Below are 11,505 nucleotides of genomic sequence, written 5' to 3'. Positions count from 1 at the left end.
AGAATTTGAAACGAAAGAATGAAGGAATCATTGGGATTGAAAACCGTGTGATGGGAAAGGAACGGCTCAGATCGTATTATGATTTGGCGGTTACAGGTGAAGGGTTGAGATTTAACTATTTCAAAGTGAAATGTGGGGAAGTGCAAACGGTTACTTGAGTATGTCAGAAAGCATTAAATGTGATGGGACGATATCAGTACAAAGTCCTGCGCTAAAACATTGCGTCGTTGTTACTGCACTGATTAGACTAACCATACTGGATCTACGAAAATTTGCAATACATATTTACTTCTTTTCGTAGACTAGGTGAAGTAGCTAATGAGGGGTAAGATCCTCATCAGCGCAGGACATTGCACTCAACGATTATTTTTACATAATATTTATTACTACATATATAAAGGAAAACTAACATCGCAGGCAGATGATAAGAATCGAAGGAATGGAGGAGGGTTCGCTTGAAGATAGCGCAGATTAAGAGTTCAACTTAGAACCTTACTAGCTCAAGGCTTTATGAAGTCCCATCTGCGCAGTCGTGCTCAAGGCCCTACCTGCACAGTCTTATAAAGATGAACTCAACCCCTGAGAGAACAACCTGCACAGGCATTCATGGACATGCCTGCGCAGGATCACTAACTGTCTCTTGTTAGAAATGGAAAAGCTGCAAAGTAGTTAGAAAATGATAATCAACGTGACAGTGACACCGGGAGGGCGTCCGTGCATGAAGAGTGTGTGCGAAGGATAAAAATACCATTATACCCTTTCCTTTGTAATGCCTATAAATATCACTTCAGTCATTGTAATCAGGATCTTCTTTATACTTGTAAGTTTGGCTGAAATATAAGAAATATCCTTAAGCTTCATGTGAAGAATCGTGTCCTGTAGAGTTCTTTCAATTCCTGCGGATTCATTTTAATGGGCCCTCTTTCAATCTATCATTTTACATTTGAGGGTAAGGTTTCATGTTTCATCAGGTATGTTTGTTCATTAGTTATATTGATTATTTGTAGAATTTATTGATTTTGTTCATTATTCTGAATTCTCATAAAATATAAAACTTTAGAACCTAACCCTATGTATATAGGGAATGGTTCTAATAAGATCCCTCATATGTAGTTATATTGATTTGTAAGGTGTTGATTTAATGTATCCTATAGATAATATTTATTTGAAGGGAGTGAAACTTTACCTGAGTTTGAATCATGGAGGGAGCAAAAATTTTACCAATTTTTTTAATATCGTTATTCAACCTATGTACTGATTTATTCATTATTCTCACGTCTCACGAAAAATAACATTCTCAATAGAACTTAATTTACACTCTTAATCAATAAGCAATTAATGTCCATGATTTGACATTGAAATATCTAATTAAATACAAAATAAATTATTTATTGGAGTAATTTATAGGGGCAAGAAAGGGAACAAATAAATTAATATGCCGTAAAAAGAGCAACATTAAAAACTCATCGTCTTCAAAAAAAATTGTATCTCCATCTTCTTCAAACCCATTGTCTTTTGCATCAATTATCATCAAAACACAAAAAAATAAACATTGTCCACTCTTTCAAAAAAAAAAAAAAAAACTTCTATTTCATCTTGAATTTCATATTGCATGTAGTTGGATTGTTCTTCACGTGCAGTTAGGTTCAAACATAAACTAATTCGCGCATTGATCACTAATTTACTTAGCAACTAAACCGCAACTAAAACGGTGCAATTGTAGCACAAACATAGCAATCGAGTATCGTATCCACAGAGACTGTAAAACCAAATTACTCTATCTATTTCCTAAACAGACTCTCACAGTAAATAGGCAAAACAAAATAGGAAGGTGAATCAAAAACTAAAGTTAACATAATAAAATCTAAGTAGCAGAGAAACAATGATAACTAAATCAAATAGAAAGAAAACTCTGACCCTAGGGATGTACTTTTACTAATTAACTACATGCATTTAATATATTGATTCAATTACCAATTTAATCCAACCCTGATGAGAGATCACAGAACTATTCATAAGCTTCTCTAACGAACACATATGAAAGTAGATTAATTTGGCATTCAAGATTCCAAGGAATAAATTAACTCCCAAGCGTACACAAAGAATAGCTCCCTACAGTTTCACCTATCGCATTCAAGTGTCAAGGCTACTACTATAACATGCATTCCTGAATCGACTGAACAATTATCGCATTCAAAACTCAAACTGAACATCTAGACATGCAAAATTATTGGCCAAATAATTCACAAGAAATTAAGCACCAGGAATCACGAAATCACAAGTTGGAAGACAAATTGATATCAATAAATCAAAAACACATAATTAATCAGCTATGTACAAACCCTAGGTTCAGATTAACGAACTAGCCAGACATCGTAAAATAAAACATAAACATAAATAAAAATAAAGCAATAATAAAAACTGAATTATATAAAAACTGAAGGAAAAATCTTGAATCTTCAATCCATATAGAAATCCAATCCAAGCTGTAAAAAAAACTAGAAAACAATAATAATCTAAAGCTATGAAACTGAGAAAAATAAAACTTGGGAACCCTAGATAGGTCAAAAGAAGACCTATTTATAGTGTCAGGGTAAAATACAGTGTTTGGAACCCAGAAGAACTCTAAAAATCGGAAATACTCGCAAACCCGCCAAATTCGGCGGTCAAACTCGGCGGTCGCCGAGTTGACCGCCGTTTTTGTGCTGAAAAACGACCAAATTCGGCGCCCGCCGAATTTAGAACTCGCAGTGCAAAACTGAAACAGAAATTTCGGCGACCAACTCGGCGGTCGCCGTTTAGGTCGCCAAATTTCTTCTTCAAAATGCCCATTTTCGGCGGTCAAAGTCGTTGACCGCCGTTTTTTACTGCTGCGCGCGGCATTTTTGTTTTGGCCATAACTTTCTCCTCCAAACTCCGATTTGTAATCCGTTTACGCTCACGAACTTGTATCGAGACGATCTACAACATCTATTTCAGAACATTTTGCCAAATTCGAACTCAATAAACCTAAAATTTCCTTCAAAGTTTGAGTAAGAATCATGTTTCACAAGATAAAGCAATTTAAGCACAAAACAACTATCAAACACTCAATTTCCTATAAAATTATCATCATATCAACATTAAAAACCGTGGAAACATGAGTGTTATCACGCATAAATATAAATTAATATGCATACAAACATAAACTAATTTGAACATAAATATAAACTATTTCTTGGTTTTCAAAACATTTACAGAACTAATTCACACACAAACATAAACTAATATGCAATGTAATACAAATTTACCAACATGAATCTATCATAAAATAAGACGAAAAAAAGATATCAATAAATGATACATTGCTCGTGCAATAACATCGAACGCAAAAAAAAAGATATCGAATTCAAAAAAATCATTGATCAATTTCATCCATCTTATATATTGTTTGAAGAACCATGAACGTGATAGCTGAAATAAACTAAAACCTATTGATAAAAGCACTACAGATTAGTTCAATTACCATAAATTCAAAATGAATGAACAAGATTTGTTTTATGTTCTTACAATAAAAGTGATTTTTATTTGAAATAAGAGAGATAACATGATACATTGTTTTGAATATTTTACGGTGATTTTTATATTAATTTGTTAAATTTATGTTTTTTTGTTCCCTTTTCTATTTTTTAATTAATTTTAATATTGAATTTGAGTCAATCCTCTAATTAAAGTATAATTATGAACTACTAATAATGAAAATTTATTTATTTTTGTAGAAAATGAATTAATTAAAAAATGCTAAATATTACTCCCTCCGTCCATAACAAGTGTCCTAGTTTGTTTCGACACAGGATTTAGGTGAGTATGATTAAAGAGTTAAAAAAATAAAAAGTGATGAAGCTCACTTTTATTTTGTGAGAGGAATAAAATTAATGTGAGATGATTAAAAGGTAAAAACATAAAAAGTGGAGCCCACTTTCTTATTTTCTAAAGAGAACACTTGTTGTGAGACAACTCAAAAAGAAAAGTAGGACACTTGTTATGGGACGGGGAGACTACTTTTTTGTTCTTTCAATGTATTTGTCGTTGAATTAATGAAATGAAAATAATTATTTATTATAATAAGTAACTGGGTTCTTATTCTAAGCCCATTAAAATTCTACTTTGACACACAAAAAAAATATACGAACTGTCCAAAAAAATCTGACTCCCTTGAAACCCTCATGTAAATACTTTTAAGCTATGTACTTAAAAAATTTAGCCCCGTAGCGACAAATCCTGAATCCGCCAATATGTATATTTAAATTTATACTGATTTTATACGTCATGTAAAAAAAAGTTTGAAATTCGATATTGAAATTTTGATACGCCAAAATTGTGTTCAATATCAAAGTTTTTCTTGCATATTTTGAAAATTAAAATAGTTTTACAAAACACTCCAAAATTTATACTATATTTTATACTACTAGATATATTTTCTATTATTATCATGGAAACATTCAAGTTATATTATGGTTTGTTTGGTTTGACGTTTACATATATACCACACAACAAAAGTAAATATGAAAAAAAAAAAAAAAAAGATAGAAAGGAAGTTTTAACATAACAAACTAATCTTGAATTCTTTTCCGAGTAAAATATTCTAAAAATGTACCAAAAAATAGATAATGCATAAGGAAAAGGGGGGACATAGCTCACTGAAAGTAATAGAAATTTAAATTTTGGAAAAATAAGTGGCTGTGGATTGAAATGAGTCAAAATTGAAAATGAAGGAGATATGATGCATTATGCGCATCCACAATAAGGGCAAAGTGGGCCAAAGCTGGAAAAAGATGCACTCACGTCAATGTCAAACTTTTTTCCCAAATAAAAACCTTTCGATAGTTAAAGGTCCCATCCAAAATAAAATGTTTAAGTACACTTTTGCCCCTCAAATGTGTCTTACTTTCGTTAAACTTCATTTTTTAGGATAATTTTCTTTAAAATTGAGAGACTTTGATTTTATAGTTTTTTGATGGCGTGGGAATCCTAATTGCCCTAAACCCTTTTCGGTATATAGTGGTAAACAATGTTCATGGGAAGCAGTCTGTAATCACACGTCAAAGATAAGTCATACTACTTGATAAATTAAGTGTGATAAGTTTACATATAAGTTACACTTATAAATCATGTTACTTAAAAAATTAAGTGTGACATACTTATATTTATTACTCCCTCCGTCCCATGAAACAAGACCTAGTTCTTTTCGGCACGATAATTAAAAAATTAGTATTTTGTGTGTTAAATGTGGTAGGTGAAAAAGTGAAAATGTGAATAAAGAGTATTTTTTTTTGTCAATTTTAGAAATTGGTCTTGCTTCGTGGGACAGACCAAAAAAGAAACTTGGTCTTGCTTCATGGGACGGAGGGAGTACATTACATATGAAAAATTTAAGATCAACTTAAACATATACAAGTGCAGGTGAAATTTAAAATTAGGAACCCTGATTTTAAGAATACTCGTGCCGCCATTAATATTTTTAAAAGTGTGACTAAACGCAACACTAATTTTAATAAGCTTCGATTATGTTATAAACAAAAAAATTGAATGAAGAAGCTTTGAGGAAAGAGAGAGAGTTACTACTTCCTCTGTCTCACTCCAATAGTCTCATTTTTCTTTTCGGGACGTCCCACTCCAATTGTCTTATTTCTATTTTTAGTAATGATTTTACACTACAAATAATGTGGTCAAATACACTTTTACTTATTTTTACACTCAAAAAATAAATTTTTTAATCTTCGTGCTCAAATAAAATGAGACTATTGAATCGGGACGGAGGGAGTATTTAGTAACGTGGGAATAGAAATAGGGGGTTTTATTTATGCTATTTCTGGTTTTTCATTCAAAAGTTTGTCATGGTCTAATTGGATAATCACATCATGATCTATGAGAATTTCAACCAATTAATCGTAATGATCGAACATATCTCTGAAAGTTGGAATCTTTTACAATGCTTATTTTCACCATTTAAATAAGAAGTTGTTTGCGTTAAAATAAGAAACAACCAATTTGAGTCGAGTCGAATTAGCACTTTGAATGAACGGTCATTTCCACAGGCATTCAAGTGTTGGGTGTCGGATGATGGAAGCACCACTTGGACCAATCCACCCAAGGTATTGAAATTATATGATGTCCACCAATATTCGCTTCCTCAATGCCAAATTGATCTTTTATTCTAAACCCAATAGTCTGATTATTGGTATGCACGTCCAATATCGAAATTAAAAAAATATATTTAATTAAATAAAATTAAAATATAAAATATATTTAAAAATAAAATTAAAATATTATTAATTTACATCAATTATTCAATAAAATCCTGAAGTGAACAATGTAAAGTTTCAATTTTATATAAAATGCAATGATAATTATAGTTATTAAATAAAGGGTTTAGGGTTAAGTACCACTCCTATCAATGGCATCCCTATCGCGTACATAATTCTATAGTTAGGGTTAGAGCCGTTTACTACCTCAACGTGGCAAACTTGCACCAAATTTTTCCGTCACTTAACGGACGTTAACACCATTAGAATAAATATTTTTTTTAATTGAGGTGGGCCCCATCTCTCTCTCTCTCTCTCTCTCACTACAAGAAAAACGCTCATACATGACGGCTAAAAACCGTCATCTATGCCCTTCCAGAACCGTCAAGTATAGTGGTGTCAAGAATAGTCCCTAGTATAGATGACGGTTAATAACCGTCATGTATGATCACTTTTCTTGACGGTTCTGTATCTATACTTGACGGTTTGAAACCGTCAAGTATTGTACAATATATGACACTCATATTTTTTTCTTGACGCTTTCTGACCGTCATGTAAAATCAAAAACATGACAATATGTTTGTCATACTTGACACTTTATAAGCGTCATGTATATTAACATATACGACAATTTAGGTATATATATGACAGTTGAAAACCGTCATCTATGCTTTTTCAAAATTTAAATATAATATTTCCTATTATATTTACTTTTTCCTGTTTTTATATTTATAAATATGAATACATTGTACTATTAAATAACAAACTAACACATACTGAAAATGCTCATTTAAACATTGATAACAACTAATAATCCAACATCCACAAAACAAGATCCATTGTTTTACAACATGTCCCAACACCATTAGGAATATCTAAAAGCTACACCATAATAGTATTTTTCATATGACAATCCTACAACATCTAAAAAGCTACACCATAATAGGACCAGCCACCACTCCTGGATTTAGGACGACTATGTCCACGCTATTTTCCTCCGCAAATTGCCATGCAGATTTCTCAGCAACCGCTTTAGACACAGAATACAAAAACTAACAACAAAACAAAATCTCAACGGTGTATGGAGTAAAAGAACAGAAAGAGCTCACAAATACTACTACCAAAAAACAACTATTCTCCTCGAATTTTCAGTATATTTGCCAAGGATAAGGGCAGCAGCTATGCAATAGGCAATATGACACTATCCTAGTTAACTGCCACAACTCTCTCCTCTCTCTCTCTGGTATAGCAGCAGTATCACAAATTGCATTATAAATGCAAAATCAAGGAGCAGCATTATTTAAACAGAATCATAGCATCTCTCATTAATATGTTTGTGTTGTGTTAGTATACGAATGTTCACTACATCATTAGAGATTTTATTTTGTTCTATGGAGTACTTAGCAGATGATGTTGGCTTTGCATTCGCCACACCTGAATAGGTTTTTCTCACAACAAACGACCTCGGCCCCGACCCAGCCCCTTCTTCAACAGAAAACAAAGAGACTCACTATAACACCAACTACATATACATAATGGTTGATAGTGTAAATGGAATTTACCTTTGTTAGTGTAAATGCAAGATGCCCCATCTTTTGTAAATGTAGAGCAGCCTCAGGGTATCACCTTTGTGAGTGTCCGATAGCAGAAGCTCACATCGACTGCTCTTAAAGTCTTACTGCCACCGTAGTATTACCATCAATCACATTCACAATGGCACATAACAGATTAATAAGATTGAATTGGAATCAACATAAAAAACAAGAAATGAATTGCAGACTTGGCATGGGTGATTGCATTTCGACACAGTGCTAGCACTCGGACTATTGCCAGCTCTCTTCCTCTAGGGTTGTTGTATCTCTCTTGGCAATTCCTTTTCAGAAACGGAGCCAAATCATACTATAACCCGAGACCCCTTTACAGCTTCAAGTCCGTCTCTAGTCTTCAAATCATAGTACCTACCAAAATCAAGCCTAGCTATCATCAAATTCAACAACTACATGCCTTACAAAATAGCTTAATAATGCTAATACAAATACAGAAACATAAATGATTATAAGACTTAGCAGTTTATAGTTAAAATGTAAAAGCAAAGAATTTGAGAGTTGTTATCATATACTAACTTGAGACCATTTGGGAGGGTTTTGAATTCATTTTCAGAATTTTTGCTCCTCTCAGCTGCAGCAGATAAACAAATCGTTGTCAGAGCATGCCAACTCTCTCTATGTGTTTTATTCTTTTATACATGAAATCTAAGTACATAATTGCACCAAAAATATAGAGAAGAGATAGAGAGGGTGTGAGATCTGTATACCCCGTTGATTTATCAAAACTGCAATAGCCCCAGAATTCATCAACAACAATAGCCTCACAAACAAAGCAAAGTTGCAAATTTTTAGAAATCCAAAAAAAAGAGCCCAATCTCACATTTGGAGAGAGATCTCTCTCCTTCCCTCCCTCCTTGAGTTTTCTTGCTCACCCCCAACGTCACCCTCTGCCGCTTCTGCACCCTCCACGCTTCCTGCGAACGCCTCCCCACTCCCAATCACCAAACCCCAGCTCCTCTTCCTCATTGCCGCCGCCGGCGCCACCCCTCAAACATAGATCAAGTGCCTCCACTGCCTCCGATCCATCACCTCCGCCAGCCAAACCAACTGAATTTGCATGGAAAAATCCGGCGCAGCTGATTTTCTCGCCGTGCAAGTCGTCAGAGAGTTGGGAGAGGCTTTGAGCATTCTTCATAGCCTCCACCTATTGGAATCCAGCCTCAAAATCCTAGCTTCTAGACCTAAATTCATCGATTGCTTAACTAGATTTATGCAATCTTCCAGCTACGAATCGCGAGCTTATGCAGTCATGATGCTGAAATCAATGGCGGAAGTCGCCGATGATCCAGCTCACGTGTTCAGCTCAAATCCCCAAATATTAGTCAAGTTTATTCAAATCTTAAGACACCAGATCTGTAAAAAAAGCGATGAGGCGGCGCTGAAGGTGCTGATCGCAATCTGTGCGTGGGGCAGAAATAAAATCAAAGCAGTTCAAGCCAGATTGATCGGAGTGTTGATCGATCTCCTTCTGGAATCGACCGATAAAAGGTCGTCGGAGATGATGCTGACGGTGCTGGATCTGGTTTGCCAGTGCGCTGAGGAAAGGGCAAAGCTGTTGCAGCACGGCGTCGGATTGGCCATGGTGTCGAAGAAGAAACTTAGGGTTTCACATGTAGGGAGTGAGAGAGTGAGAGAGAGAGCTGGGGCCCACCTCAATTAAAAATAAAAAAAATATTTATTCTAACAGTGCTAAGGTCCGTTAAGTGGCGGGGAAAATTTGGTGCAATTTTGCCACGTTGATGTAGTGAACAGCTCTAACCCTGACTATAAGGTCCTATACGCGATAGGGACGCCATCGATAGGGAGAAATTTGATACTTAACCCTTAAATAAATTTAAAAATAATTTGATAATGAAAATTAGCATTACATATTATTATTATAAAGCATTACACGTCATAATAAATAAATAAATATTTTCATACCCAAACATAAATAAAGTTGTAAAATTTTAATGAATAGAGAGAAAATTAAATATTTTAAATTTTACATTTTTCATAACTTATTCATTTTAAATTCATTTTTGATGATTTTTATATTTTATTAAATTTTAAGATGCATATTAAATATTTTTTTCATGAATCAAATTTATCGATGTTTAGAACATAATTAAAATTTAAAAATGAAAAAGAAAAAAAAATGAAAAAATTGGTGGGAGAAGAAATAGAAAAAGGGAGGGAAAAAAAATAGAGGGGAAAAATTCATCTTTTATATACTTATATAGATTCCCACATTCATGTAAAATATACAATAATTATTGTATATTTTCTTTCATATCATAAAGAATATGTTATATTATATTTTTAAGATATAACTAGTAAATAGCTCGTCAAAATTCGACGGGATTTATTAGGGTTAAGTACCAAATACCCCCCTAACGTTGGGCCCCTATCGCGTATAGGACCCTATAGTCAGGGTAGGCGCAGTTTACTACCTCAACGTGGCTAAACCTAAGCAAACCCCCCTCCCCGCGTTTTAACACCGTTAAGTCACTGTTAAAAAAATTATTTTTTAAATTTTTTTAATTAAGATGGTCTCTCTCTCTCCCCCCCCCCCATCGAGCATCCTCTCTACTCTCCTCTGCGTTCTGTTTCCTTCTTTGCTATACTGTCTCTCTCCCTTCTTTTCCAGTGAGCGTCGTCGGTTTTCGCCGCCTCCGGCGTGGCGAGGCCGGCGCCTCCCTTCTTTCCCCTCTTTTCCTTCATTTTTTCCCTTTTTCCTCAAATTAGAAATAGATCTAGGGTTTCTAATTTCCTCTCCACAATTCTTGTTCTCCAGCGAATAACGCCGCCGCCGCTGCTGCTTGTCGCGCCGCCACCGTTTCTGTCTCAGGTAAGCTCCCTTCCTCACTCTCTCATGATGTCACGCCGCTGCGCATGCAGCGCCGGCGGTCGCCGCCCTGCTCTCTTCCTCTATCTCGCTCTGTCATTTTCTCCCTCGCTCAATCTCTATCTCTCTGTCTCCTCTCTACTTCACTCCCTCAATCTCCCTCTCTCTCTACTATCGGCGGCCATCGAGGACCACCGTGGCGCGGGCAGCCCGTCTACTGCTCAAATTAATAAATCTCTAATTATTTCTTACTTCAGGAATCGATGGCTCAGACGTCTCCGGCGAGGCAGCCCGTCTACCGCTCAAGACTCTATTTTTTTTACCTTTCTTTTGTTATTGATATGCTTTCCTATTTAAATACTGTAAAATTAAGGTTTTGATGGTGAAGCTATGCTTATGTTTAATCTGTGAAAGATCTTCGGAAATGATTGTTTGTGTACTAGAGAGAGAGAGAGAGAGAGAGAGAGAGAGAGAGACCATCTTAATTAAAAAAATTTAAAAAATAATTTTCTTAACGGTGACTTAACGGTGTTAAAACGCAGGGGGGGATTTTCTTAGGTTTAGCCACGTTGAGGTAGTAAACAGCGCCTACCCTGACTATAGGGTCCTATACGCGATAGGGGCCCCAACGTTGGGGGGTATTTGGTACTTAACCCGATTTGTTATTATATAAATTTGTGAAATTATTTAATATATTTTTTTATTCATGAATGTTATTTCATTAAAATTGAGTACTAAAAAAAATACTAGTTTGAAAATAAAAAATTATACTCCCTCCATCCATAAA

The 11,505-nt window shown here is 34.7% G+C and overlaps 1 pseudogene; it reads left to right on the top strand.

The window, feature by feature from the left end:
• Positions 1 to 8,755: 8,755 nt before the first annotated feature.
• Positions 8,756 to 9,551, top strand: LOC130985585 (E3 ubiquitin-protein ligase PUB23-like; annotated as a pseudogene).
• The last annotated feature ends 1,954 nt before the right edge of the window (positions 9,552 to 11,505 follow it).

The sequence above is a fragment of the Salvia miltiorrhiza genome, chromosome 1 (assembly GCF_028751815.1).
Source record: "Salvia miltiorrhiza cultivar Shanhuang (shh) chromosome 1, IMPLAD_Smil_shh, whole genome shotgun sequence".
NCBI lineage: Eukaryota > Viridiplantae > Streptophyta > Magnoliopsida > Lamiales > Lamiaceae > Salvia > Salvia miltiorrhiza.
This window is presented reverse-complemented; position numbering and strand designations above follow the sequence as displayed.